At 32.8% G+C, this 24,442-nt stretch overlaps 1 protein-coding gene across 1 annotated transcript in view; it reads left to right on the top strand.

The window, feature by feature from the left end:
• Positions 1–558: 558 nt before the first annotated feature.
• aay (phosphoserine phosphatase) overlaps positions 559–24,442 on the top strand; it is a 392,153-nt gene continuing 368,269 nt past the window's right edge. Inside the window, exon 1 of the mRNA XM_089597796.1 lies at positions 559–1,001. The gene's annotated coding sequence lies outside the window, so the exon portion shown is untranslated. The remainder of the gene's footprint in view (positions 1,002–24,442) is intronic.

Consider the following 24,442-nt stretch of genomic DNA (forward strand, 5'->3'; position numbering starts at 1 on the left):
AAACATGTAATTTCTTGCAACTAATTTATTACAGCTGTTATTTATAAAATATAACATCTATTAAGATGTAAGCTAATAATTTTCTGTAGTAAATTATTTTTCACTCACGCAATTGTAATTGATTAAATTTTTGACCTGCGTGCGTGCTTTTGCTCCCCAAATTTTTATAAAATCGTGTCCAAAATGGACGTAAAATTATTACATTTGGATTTCGCTCAAATCATAAGCTTACATAAATTTTTAGTATTCTAACAATGGGACTTACAATTCAAAATACAAGATGTGAAAAAAGTAGCTGTAAAAAGCAAATGTAATTTCAGCAATGATTTTACTGAACTTATATCACAAACACAGAAATAACAGAATCTGCCAATAAGAAGCCATGTTCATAAGCAGAGGGGCTTTGCGTAGTCATTTAAGATTTTTGGTCTACATTAATGTCATTTATCAATATTGAGCAACTAACACAAGATCTGCTACAGCTGTGTCGGTGTACCTCTGTCTGTTACTATGTCTATGTATCAATGACTAATAATCTCTCCAGTTAGTGAGCTGCTCTAGCAGTATAGAATTAAGTATGTTGTAATTGTTTCTAAAATATCTATTGGTTCACAGAAATGCTCAGGCACTCTTGTTATCTCTCATTAATGTAGCATTTTTGAATGTTATGTAAACGCTACTAAGTGATAAAGGGAAAATGACATATCTATGTACTGTTCACAACGCATGGTTAAAAAGTGAGTGTGACCGTGACGTTTGCTATTGCACCTATACATGTTTATGTAACCAAGAGAGTGGCTTTTGACTGAGAGTCAGCAGTCAGAAGTGCTACAATTTGATAGGCATCACGCTACTTATCACACCGCTCTATCACACGTTACACGTATAGTTAATTGCATGCTCACCAGTCTTTTCTTCACTTAGTAGATTATTTCCCAACTCTCCACACTAGATCTTTGGGCCTAGCATCATTTACTGCGACCAACTGCAGGTCTCAACAGGTAAGCCCGTCTTGCAAATCCTATTAAGAGTTTCGTGCTTATATTTAGTGCTTTTTTTCACATTTAAAACTTGTTTGATTGGTAAAACACTGTGCAGGCCAATAAAGCATATTTGTTGACGATATTTTACTAAGTTAAATTTTGTATTTGTCATTTTTAACGAACATTATGTGTCTTAATGCTATTTCCTAGAAGTTGCACCAATACTCGAAAGTATGTTATAAACATCTTTGTCTCAAGAAGGGGCTGTGGTATTGACACAGCTGTAATTAAAGTCCAGTAAAAGAGGAAGTAAATATTTTTTTAAAAATTACATCTTAGTTTTTCTATATTCTAATGTTAAGAGTAAATGGAATACTTTTAACATTATTATGTACAAATAGATATTTGATATTTAAAATATTAGTAGACTCACCCTTTACTGTCAATAATTTAAACGAGAAATCATCGATTAGCCGGGGATTAGGAAGGAAGTATTTTGAGTACTATGTAAAGACATTTAAAATATTTTATTAAATTACGATTTCAATGAAATTTTTCAATAGATGCTATCAAAAATATTTATACTGATACCGATACTTAATAACTTTATTTCAGCAAACTAATGTTAATTACTATTGACAAAGCTAATAACTCATTGATGGTTTTCATTTTGCTTTTTGTATTTTAAGCAAGATCGAAGAGAATAAGCGTTTGTTGGACAAGTTATATAGTTAGTAAACATTTACATTCGTATTTTTCTATTATTTCTTTGAGACTGAAGTTAAAAAAGTGGCATTGAAAGGTATGAATGTCAACAAAAATAGGTCCAACTTTCTGTTGGATTACTTAATTATAATTTATACTAAAAATTTTACGTAAAATTTGTCATCATCCTGACTTGTATTAAAATAAGTAATAAATTATTCAGGTCTCAGAACTTTCATTCAAACCTGGGTTGTTTTTTGACGTCATGTTGTGAATTTTCTATAGAGTGGACGAGTAACCAGATCGTGATAGTATTTAAATAGTTTGCACGTTCTTATTCGTCATACATATCATCGCTATTTTTGAGTCTACAGAATTGTAATAATAGAGCCAATTGTGGAATTAACTCGTGAGAAAATTTTTACCCAATTTGGACTAATCCAGCTATAAAAAAAAAATCAAATCAAAAATTATAGAACAATAATTATTTTGCTTTATCTATCTAAGCTTATACATTTTTAAAAGCTTGTATACAGAAATTTGTTATTTATTGTTACTAATTTTAAGCAAATATAACAGTTTTTTAAATTATTGCGATTTTTATCATATTTTTGAATCAAGCTCACTCGTATGAGAAAAATATACTGTAACTTTAAAGTAAAACTTAACTTTCAAGTTAAAGTAAACATCAGCATCGTCCCATGGCTAGAAACTTTGTCATTGCGATAAAAAAATAACAGAGGATAGCGCTATTTTTCAGTATAATGTTTCATTGTTCCATGCGAACTCTATTGGCACTGAGCATGAACCTGAAGGAGATTAACAATACGCACCGGCGTTTGTGGTGTCGATTGAGTGAAACCAAGGGGAAAGTCAGTGGCATTAAATCCACTTATACGGTAGATATTTTAAAATATCTAATAAATTAAGCGATCTTCGTTGGTATAAAAAGCGTAAAACATACAGTTAATTTAATTTTTAGTAAATGCCCTTTTTCTTCCATTTAAATCAGGGCTAGATTTCTAGCTTTATAGCTGTTAAAAATTTGATAAAATCAAGCAAGAACTAGGCGTTGCACCTGTTTTATTACATATATATATATATATATATATATATATATATATATATATATATATATATGTAGTAACACTGGAAGCAAAATCAAACGCACCATTTAGATGTACTATATTCGCTGTGAAGATGAAGACAAGCAGCGCTCCAGCGGATTTTTTGCAAGACCTGAATGTGTCGTGACCCAATTGTTGTGCCATAATAGATACGGACTGGATGACACGAATATTCGTTGCAATTAATTGAGAGCTCGTGGTACTCTGCACTTTTAATATATCAAAATTTGTGTGAGTTATCCATGAAAAATTTTTTAACCTATCTCAGTACTGTGTATCACCAACAAATATGTAGGATGACGCAAAAAGTTTATGGGTATATATACATGTGTTTTAACGTGAGTATCTCTCTGTGTATGTTTGTCGACTGCAGCCACTGTGCCAATGAAGACGGTGACGACTGTACAGTGTACACTTTTTTTGTAACTAAAACAGAGCCATACTACTGTCAGCCAATTATTATATTTTTCATGAATAATTTATTGCACTATCTTTTATATATTAAAAGTGCAGAGTACCACGAGCTCTCAATTAACTAAATTGAATATTTATGTCACCGAGTCCGTATGTATCACGGCACAATAATTGGCTCACGACACGTTCAGATCTTGGGAAAAATTCGCTGCAGTGCTGCTGGTCTCCATCCTCACAGCAAGTATATGGTACTTTGGCAGGCTTTTTATACTTTCAACGGTTGTAATATGACCCGCCTGCTCTGATTTGTATGGAATTAAAAGGCACTTACTGATAATCAAGTTTTTTTACAACATTTACGCTTCATGTTGTACTATAAAATACTCACCGTCTAAGATATTCGAAGATATCTGTAGTTTTTCGATTCCTAGGACTATTTTTAGCTTTTTCCATATTAGTGACCTTTTTTGTTTTTAATTAATTTTTTACCCTAAATACATAGTGTGCGAGTCTTTTGTCCAGGCCCATTGAAAAGTTCCCCTCAGACGACTTGGTTATCCATCCTACTGGGTACTATTTACGGGGTGTAGTGATTGTCTCAAGCACATTCCAGCTATTATTAAGTTTAATAGAAAGATATTTTCCAGTAAACCGTCTAAGTCACTGTACCGACCTTTTTAGAATAAACAGTGGACTTTACTCGGTGAGCTGGCTAGGTGTTGTCTTTCCTTCCAAAAGAAAGCCCCTGGAGGCATAGACATTACCAGAAAAATCACCTGTTAATTATAAAAATCAGATTAGTGATTTTTCGGCATACTGGGTACTCATCTCATTGAAAAAGCCCGAGAAAAATATCCCAAAAATTTTCGACAGGATTCGAACCCATGGCCCCTCAAGTATCTCTGGCTAGAAGGCTAGCATACTAACCACTAAAGCATTGAAGCTCTCTAAAGATATTTGTGAACTACATAAATTTGATGCCACTGGCATACCTCAAGGCCTCCAACTTTTTCTGCGAGCTGTAGCGCCATGTATCATTCTCTAATTACTGTGAAAAATTTCTTATAAAAGATCGATAAGGATCGATTTAAGAACATTTAATCTATTCCAATGGTTAGTATAAATACCATCAGATCCGATAAAAACCTATAAATTATAATGGTGCTAATGTACGTAAGTCGATCAGAATGTATGTTTTTATTCACGTCGATTAAAGTCAATCGACATGAATGGTTAGAATACAAAAAGTTTTTTAAAAAATCTTCTTTCGGAGCACTTGGTAATTACATAACATTACATCAAAATAAATTCGCTAATGTTGTAGAGTTGGAAATTATTACACAGTAAAATTTTGAAGACTTTGGCAATGATGTTTTCAATCTGGAATCATCAAATCTGGAAGCTGACACTCTGTCTATTGAGCTAAAACAAACTTGGACAAATAATTCGATTTTATCACATATGATAATCTGAATTCTCATCGAATTTCATGGGAATTCTAATCAATAACAGTTTTGTTGAATCAAACTCTTATTTGAATATTTTTCTTGAACATTTTCATTTTTGTTACTCGCATGCGCAATTGCCATCCGGGAAAAAATCGACTTTAGTAGCTAAAAGCAGCATGAACGTCGATCAGTTTGAATCAGCATTTCAGATCAGATCAAAACAATTGGTTTTATCAGCAGTATTTACTATTTCTTTTAATAGACTTTAATATTGATAGTTACTTATTTAAGTTTTTAAAAATTCTCAATCATTTTTTTGTTTTTTGATTTTTTTTTTTTTCATTTAACCATCAGCTATCTTTTTTTGTCAAGTAACTGTGGCAGCCTAATGGCCTAGCCACTGAGATCACCCACTCAATACCTCTGTGTGAAAATGTATTGCTGCAACCATTATCCAATTACTTTACTGATACCATACTTATCAGACCATGAGCACAGTGAGAGTTTCTCTGGTAAGTCTGAACACCTCACAGTCACACCTGTCTACGAGGATCTTGTGTAATATTATCTCAAAATATCAGGTGAATATCATCTTATAAATTACCTGACTTATCACCTGATATTTAAGCTTTATTTTTGCAGTGAAAAAAAGCATAAGGATAAGCTTTCAATAAATTTTATCAGTAATATAGATAAGACAAATAGATTTTGAAAAATTTATACTAAAAATTGCGAAATTTAAACACTGTACTTGATGTCAATTTTGTATACATTCAGTAATAAAACTTACAAATATTTACAAACACCCAGATACCCAAACACAGATATGAGGCATTTCACGTCAAATCGCACAGGCTGCGCGTGAGACCACTTTTCATGCTTTGATTACAGTACCAAATTAATAATGTCCGTCGCGGCGGCACGAGAGCATAGACTTTGACGTTAGATTTCTCGAATAATATAATAGTGGACACTCTGAAAATCACTATACCAACGTAAAAAAACCTCCTCTTTCGTTTTAGATAATAAAAAAAAAGATTCGAGACACCCTTTTGAAGATATAACATGTTTTATATTTTTTTGAGGTTATGTTGACTTTTTTTTTGTAATTTTAATAATTTCATTGAAAAGCTGAGGTTAAAATACGTCGGAAATGCTTACTCCGATTTATCTTCCTCAATAATTTGGTACTGTAATCGAAGCATGAAAAGTGGTCTCGCGCGCAGCCTGTGCGATTTGACGTGAAATGCCTCATATACGTAACAACAGTTGCATAATTTCTTGAATACTTTAGGTGTTATATTTATAAGATATCATCTCAGATCTCAGGTGAGATATCCCGCTAAAATCTCATGTAACATCTCATGTTAAATAATTTTTATGGTAGTTTTCTTGTCTACATATAGACAGATATAAAAAGTTTGACAGTCACACTACCAAAGTCCGAGTACAGTGGAGTGCAACCAAACCAGCCAAAGTCCAGCTGCAGTTCAGAAAACATACCTATAGGTATACATGTGTACCTAACAGACATGTATTCGTACGTTTAGTGCATATACGGTGCTTGTTATTTTGTCATTCATGAAGTGAAAAACGGATGAAAACAGAATTACTGAATGTTATAAGAAACTGAACCTGATAAAAAAAGTTATTGTAAGCTGTTAAGATAGCAAGCCACTGTTCAGTCTTATAATATGAAATTGTGGTATTTGTAAGCGTTTACAAGTATTATTACAAATTATATGCAAAATTGTCATGAAGTACTATGCATAAATTTTTTATGTTGTAACATTTATGGAATTTAATATAAAAATAACGTAAACAAATTCTTTTCCTTTACGCCCTTCCATTATTCCTAATTTGTCAAAATCTTTTCGTCCAAGCTATACTACGGATAAAATATATTGAAAGCTTATCTTTATGCTATTGTTCACTGCCTCAACAAAGGTTAAATATTAGGTCATGAGTCAGATTGTGAGGGACAAACAACCCTTGACAGAAGAATTGCATATTTCTAATTTGAGTTCAAGTTGGAACTCCTTAAAACAAGCTGTCCGATTTACTATAATGTATGTATAGCATACGTATGAGATAACTGCGCCTGAAACATAACTAACTATTTTGCTTACTTCTATGTATACCGAAACACTTATTAATTGTAAATTGAGCCAAAATCTTCGAATTATCCGAGCCACCTAATCAAAGCCACCGATGCCGCTGCTTCTTTGGAGGGTATAAAAGGCCCATGCCAGCCCACGTTTATCACTTTTGCCTTTAACAACGAGTCCAGAACTTTGGCTAGGGAGCTTTGCTCTTCAAAGCGCTATTGTACATTTATGACACCGCAATAAATAGTAAAATTATACCTGTACATTTTGTTGTTACTTTTTATATTACACCTTCTATATTATACGCACTACTATGACTCAACGGGCGACGAAGAGGCTATTGCAGTCTCCTAGTTTTCCTAGTTCACCAATGACTTCTCTCTCTCTCTCTCTCTCTCTCTCTCTCTTATTACTTTGGTAATAAGCGGATCTCTAGGGCAGTGCGAACGAAAGCAATCCCAGGACATTGGTGAATTACCGCACCCAAAGGTATCAAAAGAAAGTAAATAAATTACTACAAAATACTAGGAATAATCGTTGTATATCATGAGTCAGGGGTACTGTAAATTTAACTACGTTCCTGCACACTCCCACTCATGTGTCTCGTAGTATATGTTGGAGGTACTACGAACCCAGCTTTGTACCTACGAGTCCTTATTGCTCCCTATCCTTCTTGAAGGTTGATCCCTGAAATACTAACATACACGAATATATTTATGAAGTCAAGTGTAAGAACTCCATAGTACAAGTACACCGTGAATTTCAATAATTATATCTATGTATAATCATGACCCTTACAATTAGTGCTTGACGTTTCTGGCACGTAATATATTCATGTCATAAAAAAAATGTACTTTTCTATACATATTGAGAGTTTCACTTTCTCAAAACGTCAAGAAGAGCCACCATTTTTATATAAAAACGATATTATTGATTAAGTAACGATATTATTGATATTAACGATTAAGTCTTGTTTTTCAACAAACAAATGTATCTAAAAATTATTATGCTATTTTGAATAAAATTTTAAGTGAAAAAACTAAGTTTTTTTGTGTATAGTTTTACTTTTTACAAAAAAAGAATTTTTGTTTTGGTTGGTTCAGTACAGAACTGCAGACAGGTACAGCAGTGTCTCGGTCGGTATAGCAGTGACTATGTATAGGTCTTGCTTATTTATTGCCTTTCTGCTGTACCTAGTATATAAAGTGTTCCGTATCTGTTATTATAAAAATTCTACTAGACTAAAAGTTAATGAAACAGTATTTTTCAAATTACATACTCCTTCATTACAAATAACAACAGGTACAAACTTCAACTCGTACGAATTTCGACTTTTTTAAATCTCGCGCGACAACGTGAGTCAGTATATGTCTGCTACCCACGTAACCTCATCAACTTCTGAATACGACTATTATTTATTTTTATCACTAATTTATTGCTAAATTGTCCCATTGGCCTCAATTTTCAATGTAGCATATTAAAGACGAAGACTTCACCTACAAAACGTATATACTCACTCTCCTGGAACACTTTATTTTGGTTTATTATAAACGTAAAACAACTCGTTTTTAACGCAGCCCTATAAGAATACATGGTAACAGTTACAACCTTGAGCACAAACATCTTAACATTTTGATCCATATAGTGTGTAAATAAGGCTACCATTGGATTCATCGAATTTTTTTCAATTAGAAATGGAATATCTCTTTTTGAGGACTTGATGGATGCCCCTTAAATCTAGGAGTGTTAAATAATTTTAGTAATGTAAGTTATAATTGTTTTTTTTATCTCACCATGTATTAATATTTTCATTGTTTAATAGTTTATTATAATCAAGAAAAAATTGAAAATAATTGTTGTTGCAAAGGTGAAATAATTTTACCAAATTTGTGGTACTACGAAAGATGTATGAAGCAGTCGTTATTTTACGATAAAAAATTTTGACCGTTATTTGAGTTTTAAAGTTGATTCTATAGTTTAGGAACATTTAATGCATATGCATGTATAAGTATGTATGTCTTCATATATAGTATAGGTGCTTAGAGAAGTGCTCACACGCCCGTTCTCCACCCCCTAGCCATCTCTTACAAGCTCCCCTAAAATAAGGCAAAATTCTTTTGTTTACCTTTAAAATGGCTCAATAATATCTTACTTAAGCCCGCCCCCCTCGCTGGAACTCTGCTCCCCTTATCGGACCTTCACATGTTTTTGACATCCCTACTTGTTTTTCCTCTTAGACCCTCACAAAATAAGGCAAAATTAATTTTATTTTTCTGTAAAATTAACCCAATGAAGCTTAGAATAGCTTCTTTTACCCCTTCATCACTCCAAAAATTTTTAAGCCCCCTGTCATCCCCCTCAAATAAATTAAATTGTATTTGTTTATTTTACCTCGTCTCACAAGTCCTTTAAATCATCGTGCTCTATCTGCCACCCTCATATTTACAGAAAAGACATTGCAAAAACTTACGAAGAAATAATATATAATTTAAAAAATGCGATTTATTAATAAACGTTATTGAACTTATTAAAACGATGATTCATTTTAAGTAATCCTGAGGTTATTTAAATGTTCATAAGACTTAGTTTTCAATTTAAGGATATGGTTCAGTTACAGGGGGCTGATGCGCAGAGTGCTCAGAGGTGTGAATGTATGTATAAGTCTTAAATTGTTTCAAGAGTAACTTATGAGGTATTTATATAGATAGATATTCTTTGCGCATTTAAGAGTACACACCTCGCAGAAGCGCTTCACTCAGTGAACGTAAAGACATCCCACGGCCGTACGTTTGTCACTTTACGTCTTACTAACAGAACGTAAACAACAAACTTTCGTGTTGGGGATGGCTTAAAAATTATTTCACTACCGTTATGTACATATATTGACAATTTCAGAGGGCGGTGGAGAGAAAAGTTGAAAAGATATACAGGAAAAGCAAGGGGATCATTGCATTATTGATAAGAGTTGGCAATTTGGGTAGATGAAAGGGAAGAGGGTGCAGGTACGCATATAACGACTGCTAAATTCGTTCTTTATATTAATCTAAAAGTGGTAACATTATTTAATAACAAACTGCGGAAACAATAAAAATATTTAAACATCGTAAAAAAAACAGTAATAACTTACAAGACAAAAATGATGAAATACGTAGTGATTGAAGAGATTTATTTTATTCTTAAATATATTTTTTTTCAACTTTCTTATTATCATCAGAGTATTTTTACAGTTTTTAAAACTATTTATTAGTTTTAACAGTTTGTTATTGAGATACTAGACAAATTTTCTTGACCCTAAAGAACAAAAAGAAAGTAATATTTAAAATGACCATCTCTTTTCACCACATAATATACATATAAATGTGTATTCATATAATTCTTGTTGTAAAAACTTGATTGTTTGAATCGATTATGTTATATGATTTGAAACTTTTGCTAAGTTCTCAATAAATCAAAAATTCCTTCTTCGGAGAGAATAGAGATTAATTAAGAAGATATTACTTAAATAAGGAGGAGGTAGATAAGAGCTGTAAGGGAAAAAAAGCTGTGAGGGAGAGAGGGAGTGGAAGGTACTTGCTGGAATATTACTGGTTCAGAAATCACGTGAATATAAGCAAATAAGTATGTAAATTCAGAAGAAGCTGTAGAAGCAATATATATATATATATATATAACATTTTTAGTTTTATTTCCAGAAGGAATGAAAACAATCTGATGATATGGATCACCAGTTCTTGAAAGCCCGACATACAATTGTCCATGTTACAAGCAGTTTGATCTTAAATCTACGGCCACAAAATTATAATTCTGTAATTCTGTCCTTGCGATTTATTAATTGTCATGGCAAAAGAAACTTTGACAGGAAACTGTAAGCGTTTGAACTGAAAAGGTAAATCAGTTGGTATCATACGAATTCTTGGAATACAAGCTACTTGTCCTGATGCTGGACCTGTCAAAATAGTAGCTTCTATAACATTATTTCGCAAAGTTTTAATTATTTCATTTCCATTACACAGGTTTAGGGTTTCAAGATTACGAAGCAGCATAATCGGAGATCCAACTTTCAAACTCAACATCTTCAGTTGCGATGACTGAATCAATAGAGAGGTACTCTTAAAAATCAGCTGCAAACTTTAAAAAAATAATTTTGATAACTTCCTCTACTGTAGAATTTCTCGGTAAAATTATCTCTCTTACATAACCATTGGTATGATTTGTTTAATAAATTTTCAATGTCCAGGTAAACTTCAGAAATAAGATTATAGACAGTTGTAACCAGTTTTCCAATGGATTGATCTAGGGTGATAAAATCATTTTTTCATCGTGCCATCACCAATTTTTAACAGATATGTTGGAAATTTCGTGTTTTCTCCACAGAGATGTGCTCTAATATAAGTATGCAAATAAAAAGACTCTACACAATGCCAAAGAATTACTGATTTGAAATAGGCATGAATAATATCAGCTCTAGTTCTTCTTGGAATTGCTCGTAACGTCTGCCTAAAATCACCAAAAACAAATGTAATGCCTATCATTAGTTTCTGGTTTGATCTTCAATCTTGCAATATTCTATTGATTGCTTCAATGTGAGCTCTGTTACTCATTGTGCATTTATCCTATACAATGAATTTTGTATCTTGAAGAATTATTCCAAGAAGGCCATTTTTGCGTATCAGGCATGAGTAATCTGCTCCAGAAAAAATACATAATGGGAGTTTAAAAGTGGACTGAGCTGTTCTACCTCTAATCAAGTGAGTGATAGCAATTCCAGAAGATGGGACAGTATTTCAGCCGATCTTGCTTGGGCCAACATAAGATTTATTAGGAATGTTCTTCCAGTGCCTCCAGAAGCATCCAGAAAGAAGACTTTTTCCCTTCTATTCAAGCCACTATCAATCATACGATTAATAGCTTATTGTTGATCTGAAACCAACCTTAGAAGATTTTACTCAACGAAATTATGTAAATAGTTATTATCATAACCACGTCTGATCGATTTCTCGAAAGGATCATCGTACAAAGTTCATCTTAAATAGGTGAATTCAGCTGAAATGCAGCCAAATGTTTTTCTGAAAGAGAGATGATCTTGCCTGCAATTTCAATTTAACCTCTGTGGAAAATTTGTTCAAAGAATTCGATCTCAAAATCGTTGAGTTACATTCGTCAAGAGTAAAGAATATCTTTACATAATCGTTGTTTGAACACATCCCACAAAATTTGAGGTTGTGATGGCTCACAAAAAACTAAAATAATTTCAAATAAGTCACGTAATTTAGATAGGTTTTTAGACAGAGCGACATCTGCAAGTGTCTTTTTCCATTGATCATTATTTTTCGATAAATCAAGTGCGTAGCAGGCAGCTTTAAAAAGTGCGTAAGTAACACTATCAACGGTTTTAAAGTACTCAAATGAAGTTGGGCCGCGAACATATTGGAGTAACATTCGAAGATAAAAGCACTCCAATTAGGTGGGATGAATCGTATAAACTCTACCAATGGCTAAATCTTTTTTTACTTTTGGTCAGCCTGGATTATCTTTTCCTTGTTTCCTTTACAGAAATTTATTATTATCCCATTAATAATAGGCAGCAACTTCAGTATACAAAAGAGTTTAAGCAAAATTATCTATTACACAAAGATCAAAAAACGCAATCAACTCGAATTTTCGAGATTTTTTTAAATATTTTGTTGATTGATGTAAGCTCATTGATAATTTTCAAGGTTGACATCTGAATGTAAGACTGTAGGATACCGTACGTGAATCCCAAAATCCAAAAAATGCCAAAATCCTTCAGAGGAACAAATATAGCATCCGTTGGCATAGTTTGCAATTTTGTAAACATTTCAAACTGAAAAAGTAGTACGATCCAATCCTTTGTTGATGTATTTGCAAATATATTTAATTGCTTGCACTGAATGACGAAATTTGACATTTATGTGTGCATTGAAACATAGAAATAAGACAAGTGAGTATGGTACTACCCAACGGTTATATATTTGTACATTTTTGCCATGAATTGTAACTACATAACTATGACCTCCAACTGCAGGAGCTGTTTTGCAATAGGTTGGGTAGCCGTCATCTGCAGTTTGGATTTCTCTAACAAAATTTTGAGGATACTTTTTTGTACATTTGCCATTATCCATACATGGTAAAGCCATGTTGAATTCGCCACAAGGTCTATGAATCATACTTTTTTAAATGATTTTAAATTCAAGGGATATTGTTGAGGATCTGACAATTCAGCTGAAATTATATTGTATATTTCATCTGGCTAAACTTTCGTTTTAAGCCATTAAAGTATGTGCACGTGAGGTAGGCCTAATTTTTGCCATTCAAAATTATAGATCCAAAAATCAATTTCACCGTATATTGCATCCTTAGTAAGGACATCTATAAGTTTTCTTAGTTTTAAGTGAAAAACCCTTGTAACAATGTCATACCTGTGTAAGGGTATTTGATTTTTGTGTTATTCATTTTTTATTATCGACCACTCAGGGTAACATGTAAAGGTAATAAGTAAACATGGTCTCCCAGACCCACGTACGTAAGCCATCGCATCTTGAGTTTTTTCATGCATATATCATGGTAAGCAAGTTAATAAGGATTGTAAAATTACAGACTGTCTGATACTGGAGAGTTCAATGTTATTATCATTATTTATTGCATCTCGTGAATGAATGTAATTTACAGAATGCAGTTGTTTTTGATGTGTTCGAAAATAAAGCAAACGCTCTGTGATGATTTTTGCCATGATATTAACAACAAATTGATTGAGTAAATTCTTATAATAAAGCAGGTAATTTATACGATAATTGTTTAACATAAACCTATAAGAGTAGAATCGCATGCAAGAAACAGTTTTGTTTGAAAGAACGTGGAGCACTATATCAATAGAATATCCATATTCTGCGAAAACAAACATAAGAGGATATTGGAAAGAGTCGTATAATCGTTGGAGCTCAGAAAATCGCTCTAACCACCCTTGTCGACCATGTATAATAAAGTCTTTAGGGCCTTTTTCTTTGTTAACTATTAGTGCAGAACTGCATTTACCCTGGGTGCATTGTATCGTTCTCAATGATTCCTAACAGGGGTTCAGTCAGCATGAATAATCAATTTCAAGTTCTTAAGTTTATCTACTGTTTGAAAATCATAAATGGATTCAAAAATTCTTATAAGAGGATTGCAATTATGCATAATGTTTTGTAATAATTCTATCAAAGTTTTTTTTATGGTATTATCTGAGTGAATAGACATTTATTCTGCTTTAGACATGAAAGAGATTTGTTAGCACTGCGGGCCTTTGTTCTTTTCAGGAAGTAAGTTGCCTATCAAGTAGTATAATTGACCTTGAATTTTGAAAGTTGGCATAAAATATACTTCTCTGATCTCTTTACCTCTTAATTATGTCATTTGAAATTGAGTATTGTAACATCTGACATTATCAAGGAAATGTTTTGATATGGGGTGTTCGTCCATCAAAAGATACCTTAACAATTCAGGAGGGTTTTCCAATGGATGAAGAGAAACTTTACCACTAGAACAACAAAGCCTTTGAGATTTATCTCTCTATTTTTTAGCGCCACAAGAGTGTAAATACAAACTATTCCACCAATTTTAATTGCTGGAAGATTCAAGTAATAAATGTTAGTGTTGTAATAGAAAGCGGATTTGTCAATAAAATGGTTATTTATTTGTCGATTTTGCCACTGCTGTTCTAATCTTGATGAATATTCTACGTCAGTTTCTTGACGCCTAAAGTTATGAACATTTGAAGCATTAGAAGTTCTCTTTCCGATTCGCCTCTTTGCAATTCGAGGCATTGTTAAAAATTTTGCGAGCCCTAAAAAGGGCTACTTTTTAAAAACTTTTTTAAGTTGTAGTATATATTTTGGCGAAGTTTTTCAACGTTAAATGCCCCTTAAAAAGGCTGATGAGATTGACCAAGTTGGCTAAGCGCTTATCTTGGAGGAAAGGTAAATTCTGGTATAAGGGCTCAGAGTGTAGAGGGTCGTTGGTGGCTGGGTTTCCCAGACTCTCAACAAACAGCTCTGCTCTAGATGTCTGCCAGTAAATGACAGACTTTGTTCTCAAATTGGTTAGCTTTATATAGATCCTTGGTGAACGAATCGGTGTAATGCGTTTCAAGACATTAGTCCAAAAGAGCTAATAAGAATAATATTTTTGACAAAGTTCTTTCAATGGTCAATGGCCCTTAGGGCCGATAAGATTGACCAAGTTAGCTGAGCGCTAATCTTGGAGGAAAAATAATTTCTGGCTTATGTATTTAGCATGTAGAGGTTTGTCAGTAACCGGAGTTTTCAGACTCTCGACGAACATCTCTGCTCTCGATGTCTACCAATAAATGACTTACTTCGTTTTAACATTGGCTGGCTTTATTAGATCCTTGGTGGACGGATCGTTGCAAGTTGCTATAAGAAATTAGTCTGAAATAGCAGTCTTAATAAAAATATACTTTTGGAAAAGTAGTTCAATGGTTAATGGCCCTTAAAAGGATCGATGATATTGATGGTAGTTGACTTCAGACAGAATTTACTAATGGCCTTGAAAAGGGCTGGTAGTGATACTTATTATTTTTTTTTTATTTTTAATGATCCAGAACTGGTAGTGTAATAATGATCTAACACACTGGATCTGTCGTTCTGGAAACGGCAAATATCTGCCGCTTAAATTTGCTAAGTCAACGGGGATCACGGAGCTCAAATATCTGGACCCAGGGTTGCTTGACCTTCGCTCTTGGAGTCTCTGCATATGGAGAATGCGCTGGAGAAAGGTTTATGGCTGGCTAGAGAATATTTCATCTTTGGGTCGTTTCCTGGATTACTAACTACTGACTGTTAGTCAGGAAATTGGACCTGGAAAATACCGTCTCCATAAAAATGCTAATGCGCCGAAAAATTGAGGAGGTTGCTGATAAAATTTCTAGCCGATGTGTCTGCTTAAACTCCTCAAGGTTGTTCTTCCTGGCTTGCTGTTGTAGCAATAGGTGCAATGGCAGCATCAGATTGGATAGAAGAAGGGCCTCGAAACTCTGTAGTATTGGTGGAGCAGGTTGAGTTCTGGCTGGACGTCTCCTGGTATTACGCCTGAGACGTTGACATTTCGAATGCCTATTTGTTCGTGGCACTCAGTTATCTTGGCTATTTGGGGTAAAAACCGATTTATTTCGCTTGCCCATGAAAGAAGAGTGTCATCGGTAGCTGGGATATCCAGCTGCAAGACTAACAACTCTGTTCTTGGTGCACTGCCAATGAACAACTATGATAATCGAAAACTCGATGGGGCATCTTATAACCACTCTTTACTATCTTTAATTATGGGTGGCTTGAATTTAACATCGACGCCACCTAGCAAAGCCTTCTGAACTAAAGTGTAAGACTAAATACAGTTCATTAGTTTTCGCAGTTAGCGATTACAATAGGTTCAGCGACTATGCTTCGTATATTAGTAGGACATGACCTGGTATGTCACGTTTAGATACGATAGAGCAATAGCAAGACGACTATACCTTACTTTCTGCATAGTCATACTTGGAGTAGAATATAGCTGTCTCTTACTCGCTCGTAAGAGTCCCGGAGATCTCTATTATCATTACATTGCACAACTTACATATCTAACAATTCTGCATGACATTATTTACGTATACTGAAATCCATTTCTCTCCACCATTAAAATATGCCAACATAATTGACCTCAGTTAAAATCTAATCTGCAGACTGGCTTGCAGTCTTGCTAAGAATGCTTCAACAGTTAAATGCTGTCAGCTGATATCACTTTCTTTGACACATACCTTTTGGTATCTTTACTAAAAGCTTTAGAATTTACAAAGTTAGTTTTGAACTGCAACTTGACTGGGAATGTATGACTTAGAAATAAAACATCAAAAATTAGATCCAAAAAAATTCTTCTGTTATAACCGGATTTGTTAAAAGTATGGTCTTAACCGTTTCATCTTAGTGTCACTCGTAGATTGGTTTAGATTCAGCTTATAAGCTTCATTTATTATATTTAGTTGCATAAAAATCTTTATTTTAATGAGATGGAAGAATTTTAGTTAATGTATTCCTTGAAAAAATTAAAAAAATTAAAAATACTTTGTTTTATTGCATAAGATTTATTCAGGTCACTTACAAAGTTAAGTAATGAGTATATTACTAACAAATAACTAACATCGATTACTGATGATTGTATCAGCTGTTTTACAGTCCCCTAATGCTTCAGGCAGTATTCTTGAGTGGTCCTATAAACTATACATATGAGTTTGTGGCTGGAAAAATGTTGCAATTTCTGTTTTGTCTGCTACCGCTAAAACCACTTTTTGCGGGTCTTCTTTGCTGTACCTTGCTCCTCAGTATAGTCTGAGACTATTAATATCCTAAAAATGCACCTCAGTTGACTTAGCCAACACCTTACGCTTTTAGTGTAAGGTTCTCGCAAGTTGCAGGAATTAAAAAATGACTAATACTTTAGGGGGCAGGTGACAGATGTGAATAGACCAATTTATACTTTTAATGGTGTGTTTTTATGGGGTCAGAGGAAGTCAAAGAGACCTTTGGTTGAATGCGTTCAACCAATAAGCGATATTATTGCAAACTATATTGCTAGAAGAACAGTAGGCTTGCATGATGCTGTTCAATGTTATGATTTCATGGATTAGAAAATAACAGTACAATAATATCAATCGCTTTTTTTTAACAGGCGCAATTAGGTATTTTGGATCAGTGATAATGCAAGCTCACATCAGCAATAAAAAAACACCAAATACAAGTTAAAATATGAGGAACAATCCAATAAATTTCGCAATAATTCCTTTTTAACGTTTGACAACGAAATAATTCGTTAATTACAATTTTTAAATTGGTATGCATAATTAGAAATAAATAATTGATGCGGAAGTGAACTATTCCTTTATACATACAATACAACTTATATATACATACATATAACGTACAATTTCAATGTATACATACATTCTTACATTGCAGCTATACGCATTATATGTCAGCATACTATGAAATATCCACCTTGATGCCAATGCTCACACATGTGTATGTATACATCCAAGTGACGTAAAAGCTTTACATATCATATAGGTTCGTATTGTTCAATTGTTACCGCCCTCGGTAACTATGGATCGATCGACAATTCACGTGAGCTGACGAGACGAATTATAACGAGATTTTTATTCAAAGTAAAATTTTTTTTTTTTAAGAAGGGGCTGGAGATATAATAGATCAATTATTTAACTCTTTTGTTCTTATAATAAAGCAGTAGATTTAAAAATAACGTACAGGCATCAAGCTGTAAAATTAAAAATGCTTGCATTGGGTAGTAATTTAGTAGTATGTATTTTCTCTATATTTTTTTTTTTTCGATGCCATTTTTTTTTAGTCTGATTATCGAAGCATTAGATTCAAGGTGTTGTCAGAATTTCATCCATTGACATTCAGTAAATACAGCGGTAGTAATTTTTGCTAATACTGTAGGATTGTGGTTAATCCATTTCCAAACACAAGGTGGGGAAAGTGAAGAGGAACAATGTGTTTAAGTTCTTTAATGCTGATTTTCTTGCAGACTTTTCTGGCTTAGGATCAAACATTAAAAGCAGTTCTAGAATTTTAATCTTTTATTTATAATATATATAGTTATTAACGTGCGAGAAAAAAGTTTTTTTTTTTTTCGAAACTTCTTAACGGTAAGTATGTCCAAGTAAGGTTAATTTTTGTCGAGATTGTCTAAGTAAATTTTGATACACTTGCGATGAATTTGTAAATAAGCTTGGTGCCATCGTTTTCCCGAAATGATTAATATACTTACGATAATTGATGTAATACTCCTAACGAGGGTCTTCATTTACTCTGTGGCTGTTGCTTGCTTGCTGTATTTTTTGCAGATATCTTATGATTTAGTAGTGACCTTGTACAGGCAAGTAGTCATCTAGTGTCCTGTCATGAATTGGTGGTACTGGATTTTTCACAATTACTTGGACTTTTTTTTCTATATTATATTGCATAATAAAAATTTGAGTCTTATTTGATATACTCGATTGAGATTTGTGTACGAATCGTGGGAAATTAGTGAATTACTTTCTCAATTTTCAAACACATATTAATGAAGTTACAACAATGACTATCATAATAGCTAAATTTACTATTACGCTTTTTAAAATTATTGCTGTATTTTTGTGATTTGCTTGTTTGTTTATTGCAACATCTCTAAAGTTTTTCTCCGTTCTAGATATTGCTATTGCATTATTTGATTCGGCTCATTCATTTATTGCAGTATTTTTTTCCTCTTGTAAGTTGAGAGTGATGTTATTAATGCAGATTTTGATTTTTTTGATTTGTGATAACAATAAACAAAGCGTTACATGCAAGTTTAAGTGTGACAAATAAGTTTATGAATTACGCAATAAATTTTCTTGAAGGATTTTTAGTGAAATAATTCTTTTTATAACTTTTAAATTGGTATACATTATTTGAAATTAACAATCAATGCATTAGTAAACAATTCATTCATTTCTAAAATACAGTTTATGCATACATGCATGTGACGTTCAATTTTTATATATACATGCATTTCTATAATGAGGCTAGTTGCATTGTATGTTACCATATTATGAAATATTTACCTTACAGCTGATGCACACACATACACGTAAGTGGCGTTCAAGCTTCACTTAATATATGAGCTCGTGTATTTACACATTCTCTTTTGATAATTCGTCTGTATTATTTAGGGATATAGCATTGTGATTAAAAATTTTTGTTAGACATGGCATAGCTTTAGAAACAAAAATAAAGGATTTAGATTACTGACATGCTTTTTCTAGAATAAATTATTCTGTGTTCTTACCAAATATTTAATTGGACTTAATTTATGTGAAACGCCATCTTACCCAATGACCTTGGCTAACATTTTTTGCCATGTGATTATTGTTTGTAGCCTTAAATGCCTATCCTATCTTTTTCGCAGAAAAATGTATATTAACTAGAATTAGTACGCCCCATAGAATCGTTATGCATTCTAAAAATATGACCCACAAGGTCAAATATCATACTTCAATCACAGAAGACTCTTCTACTAAACTTTTTTTTACAGTACTTTTATATTTGTAAGCATTAGAGCATTACTTTTAGTATGTTCTTTTTACACACAATATAAAAGCTTCTTTTGCAACACTTGTAAGTTTACAGATATCTTCAGTGTAGGCAAGGACAGAACTCCAAAGGCTGAAGTTAGTCTTATGATTAATATACTGTTCTGTAAGAGTGGAATATTTGATATTGGCTAGAGCAAGAGACTATTAAATGTCTGCAGGAGTGAACATGTTAGATCAATTAAGAAACATAATTCTTGATTTGCTATAGACCAACATTCACACGAATTTGAACACCTTTTTGACTTTAATAAAGTAAAGATTTTGGATCGAGAGAATAATGAAATTAAGAGGGAAGTATTTAAAATGATTTATAAATTTATATAACATTTTATGATCATAATGTTAATCGACAGCTTGACACTAAGAAGTTAAGTCCAGCATATAAAAAATGCTTACTGGATGCTTCACACAAATTTCTGTAAGCACATTTATTTTTAGTTCGTTTCAACTGCATGATTTTATTTTTAATGTATTACAAATGAATTACATTCCATACAAAAATTTCTCATATTCTTTCTTTTCGTCGAGTAAATAGTATTAAACCTCTACAGATACTTATTCTATGTTTCTACCTTTACGTTACCTATACACAGACTTATTTTTTTATGTATTGTACTATACTTCTTTAAACCTACTGCCTACTCTGTAAACACTCATTTTATACATTTTTTCTATGAAAGTACATATTTTGCAGTTTTGCTGTTTAGCGTTGTTTTGTAATCCACAAGCCATGTTATACTAAGTTTTGTTTTCGCACTTTGTGCTATGTAATTGCGCGTTATCCTCTTACTTGTATTGGCATTGTACATTTTTTATTCAATATTATATTTGTTCTTGTTTACATTATCTTTAGAAATTTTTATATTTTTATACTTTGTAGTCCTGAAAAAGACATCGGAAGGATAACGAAACATTTGCAGTCTCAAGATTTTTATTGAAATACTACCATGCTTTATATATAAATTTAAAGCAGTGTTCATTCATTTTTTTACGAAGAAACAAGTGTACAAGAGATTTTTACTTGAAGATTCATTATTGTTTATGGTAATCTTGGTGACTATATTTCCTGAATAGTATATCACGTACGAGTTTGTAAAAGCTTCGATTTAAGAACTGAGAGGTTTACGGCATGAGCCGATGGTGAGGGCCATAACCAGGTTCGTAAAGAAGCCTTTTTGAACGAGTTTCGTATACTATTTTCTCATCTGAGAACCCAAAATCAAGAACTGAAGGTGCTATTTTGAGGTTAGAAGTACGAAAAAACAATTTTTCTAAGCTTCTGTTTAACTAGGTATCAAACCCACTAGATGTTGTTATAATAAATTGAATGAAATCTCTGGCCAATTTGTAGTTCTCCAGGAACTACTACCATTGTAATATATGGAGTCCATCGATAATCAAAAATATCCAGCTGTAGCTTTTCGTTTTTCGTCATCTTCTAACAGTAATAAGTTGATTTATTCTTGAACGTTTGAAGGCGTTCTCTACAGCGCTGTTGCTGAATTGCAGGATAAATATAGCAAAAAAGTAAGAAGTGAAATTATTTACTTACAGTTACAGCCGAATCTCTTTTGTATCCACCCATACAGGAGGAGCATCAGTAATTATCAAGTACGTAGAGCTCAGTACCCGTCTTAGAAAATACACATAAATACGCATATTCCAAGAATCTGACAATTTACAGACATGCAGTTTAGCCTAAGGCGTCATGCCACCATACTAAAAAGTATAATTTACACCTTTTAGTTACATTTTTTATATCTGTGTCTATGCTAGGCTACTATAAGTACAATCGTAAGAGAGCTTTTATTTTGACTATACTGACATGGCCATTATATAATTCAACTAAAACGGTATCACAAAAAAATCTTCGTACAACTAATCGATGGCCCATAAAATACGATTTTTATCTGATGACAGTTCTTACGCTTTGTTTTTGAAAACGTGTAACTGACCACTATCTACGTCTAACTTACCAATTTTGATGTATTTAATGTTCTTATGTAACAGTCACTAAATGCTGATAGATATCATTCACAGACAAAAATCATTTTTTTTCAAAATAAAATTAAGGTTTTAATAATCTGTAGGACATAAGCTGGAGAAAATAATTAAAATCTGCAATAAAAACTTTACTTTTAACTTACACGAGGAAGAAAAAACTTAAATAAATAAATGAGATGAATCAAATGACGCAACAGCGTTAGCTAGAACGAAAACAACCTTAAAAGATGTCGCAATAAAAAACAAGCAAGTTATCGAAATGCAGCAATAATTTTTGAATGCGTAATGGTAAATTTAGCTATCACGATAGTCATTGCTTTAACTTCATTAACATTTGTTGAATAATTAAAAGAGTAATCCACTAATTTTCTACGATTTGTACACAGATCTCAATTAAGTACATAAAGTGAGTCTCAAATATTTATGATGTAACATAATACAGTGAGACATCCCATGTCATATATTTAACATTTATTACTTAAAAACACAGTTTTGTTTTATAATTATATGAAGCAAAAGCTCAGCGATCTTGAACTATCCAGCAGTACACCTTTTTCTGCGATTGCGTGTCGTATAACTCACTTCTTTTGAAACAATCTACCATCGAAAAACTCAAACTACACGTGCAACCTCCAACAATCTTTTTAAGCGCTCATTTTACAACATTAATTTGCAGTGGGGCATCAAAGAATGTGAATAATCAACAATTTCAATATTCTTTATTGCGTATGTCCACAAGAAATACCATACACACTTTTGATAGCAGCTTGTATTTAATATAAAATTTGTAAGATCAGCAGTTTTAACCATCAATGACAGCGTAATTATTGCACTACAACTGTGCTCATGTCAATCAAGAGTAATTAGGTTAAGCTCTGATTGGTTGTTTGGATCCCTAACATGACGCGTCCTCCTTAAACGCAAGAGTACAAAAACTCCTCAGACTAAACAATATTCGCCTTTTCTCTTCCATCAAATGCTCCAAAGTAACTATAAAGGTTGGAGAGTGATTTCTGTTGCGCCTTTTAAGCGGATGTAAGACTTAGTTCGGTGATGAAGCTACGTGTTGAAAGCGTACATTTCAAGCAAATGTAAGACTTAGTTTGGTGAATAAGCTGCGTGAGAAAAGCTCGAGCAAACTAAGCCACTGTAGACTTGCCCAAAAAGTGAACCAAGGAGGAACAAGAAAGAAAAGACCGACGACTTGTGTTTTGACGTTAAAAGCAGCAGCCTAACTATTATTATCACCACGAGTACTCTTGTATAAAATTAGGATCATCGTTACGGTCAACCTTGTAAGATCTTGCGACTGCGTGAGCACAAGCAGTGGATAACCAACGACTATAGAAGTAAGTTAACATAAAATAACTATAAATTGTATAAGCATTGTTAATGCTTATCTGAAACTTTATTATTTATCCTACTTGTAAAATCAATTGTTTCCGGCTTTTCTAAATTTATTAAATAATCAGATAAGACGTAACTTGGTTGTTGATCAAGATTACTTTCTTTATTCAAAAATGTTCCAATTACTAAATAACATGAAACATTTTGAGATTCAATATTCTAATTGATTGATACATATTTTTTACCTTAATGAATAAATTAAATGTCAAAAAGTATTTAAATAGACAACGTGTGACAAAGACTCTTACAAGGACGTGAAGTAAAAAGACGAATAAGATACGCTACTACCGTATGACATAAGACATAAACTCAAACAGTAGGTCAACACCACCTCGGCATACACCACTCCATACATATTGCTCGGTGAAACCTGACACCACAATACTAAATCAACGATTTAAAAAAAAAGTATACTGTAAGTAAGTGCAAAGAAGGCCTTTGGACTTGATGGCTAGTTCCTGATGAACAAGAATTAAATTCATTTGTTTGTTAAGCGAATCTACAAGTTCCACCCTTTACTGGTAAAAGTTCGGACATAACAACAGCAAAAAAAGTACAAAAAATTGTGAAAAATCCAGCACCACAGATACCTGACAAAGTGATAGATGACTACTTACCAGTACAAGGTCACTAATAAATCATCAGATGTCTGAAAAACATACAGCAAGTAAGCAATAGAAGTGCTACATCAATTATCGTAAGTATATTAATCAATTCGGGAAAACGACGGAACCAAGCTTATTTACAAGTTCATCGCAAGTGTATCAAAATTTACTTAGACACTCTCGACAAAAATTAACCTTACTTGGACATACTTACCGTTAACAAGTTTCGAAAAAAAAATTTTTTTCTCGCACGTTAATAACTATATATATTATAAATAAAAGATTAAAACTCTAGAACTGCTTTTAATGTTTGATCCTAAGCCAGAAAAGTCTGCAAGAAAATCAGCATTAAAGAACTTAAACACATTGTTCCTCTTCACTTTCCCCACCTTGTGTTTGGAAATGGATTAACCACAATCCTACAGTATTAGCAAAAATTACTACCGCTGTATTTACTG

The sequence above is a fragment of the Copidosoma floridanum genome, unplaced genomic scaffold (genome assembly GCF_036245765.1).
Source record: "Copidosoma floridanum isolate Cflo_tuat_1 unplaced genomic scaffold, Cflo_Japanese_pri ptg000037l, whole genome shotgun sequence".
In the NCBI taxonomy this organism is placed as follows: domain Eukaryota; kingdom Metazoa; phylum Arthropoda; class Insecta; order Hymenoptera; family Encyrtidae; genus Copidosoma; species Copidosoma floridanum.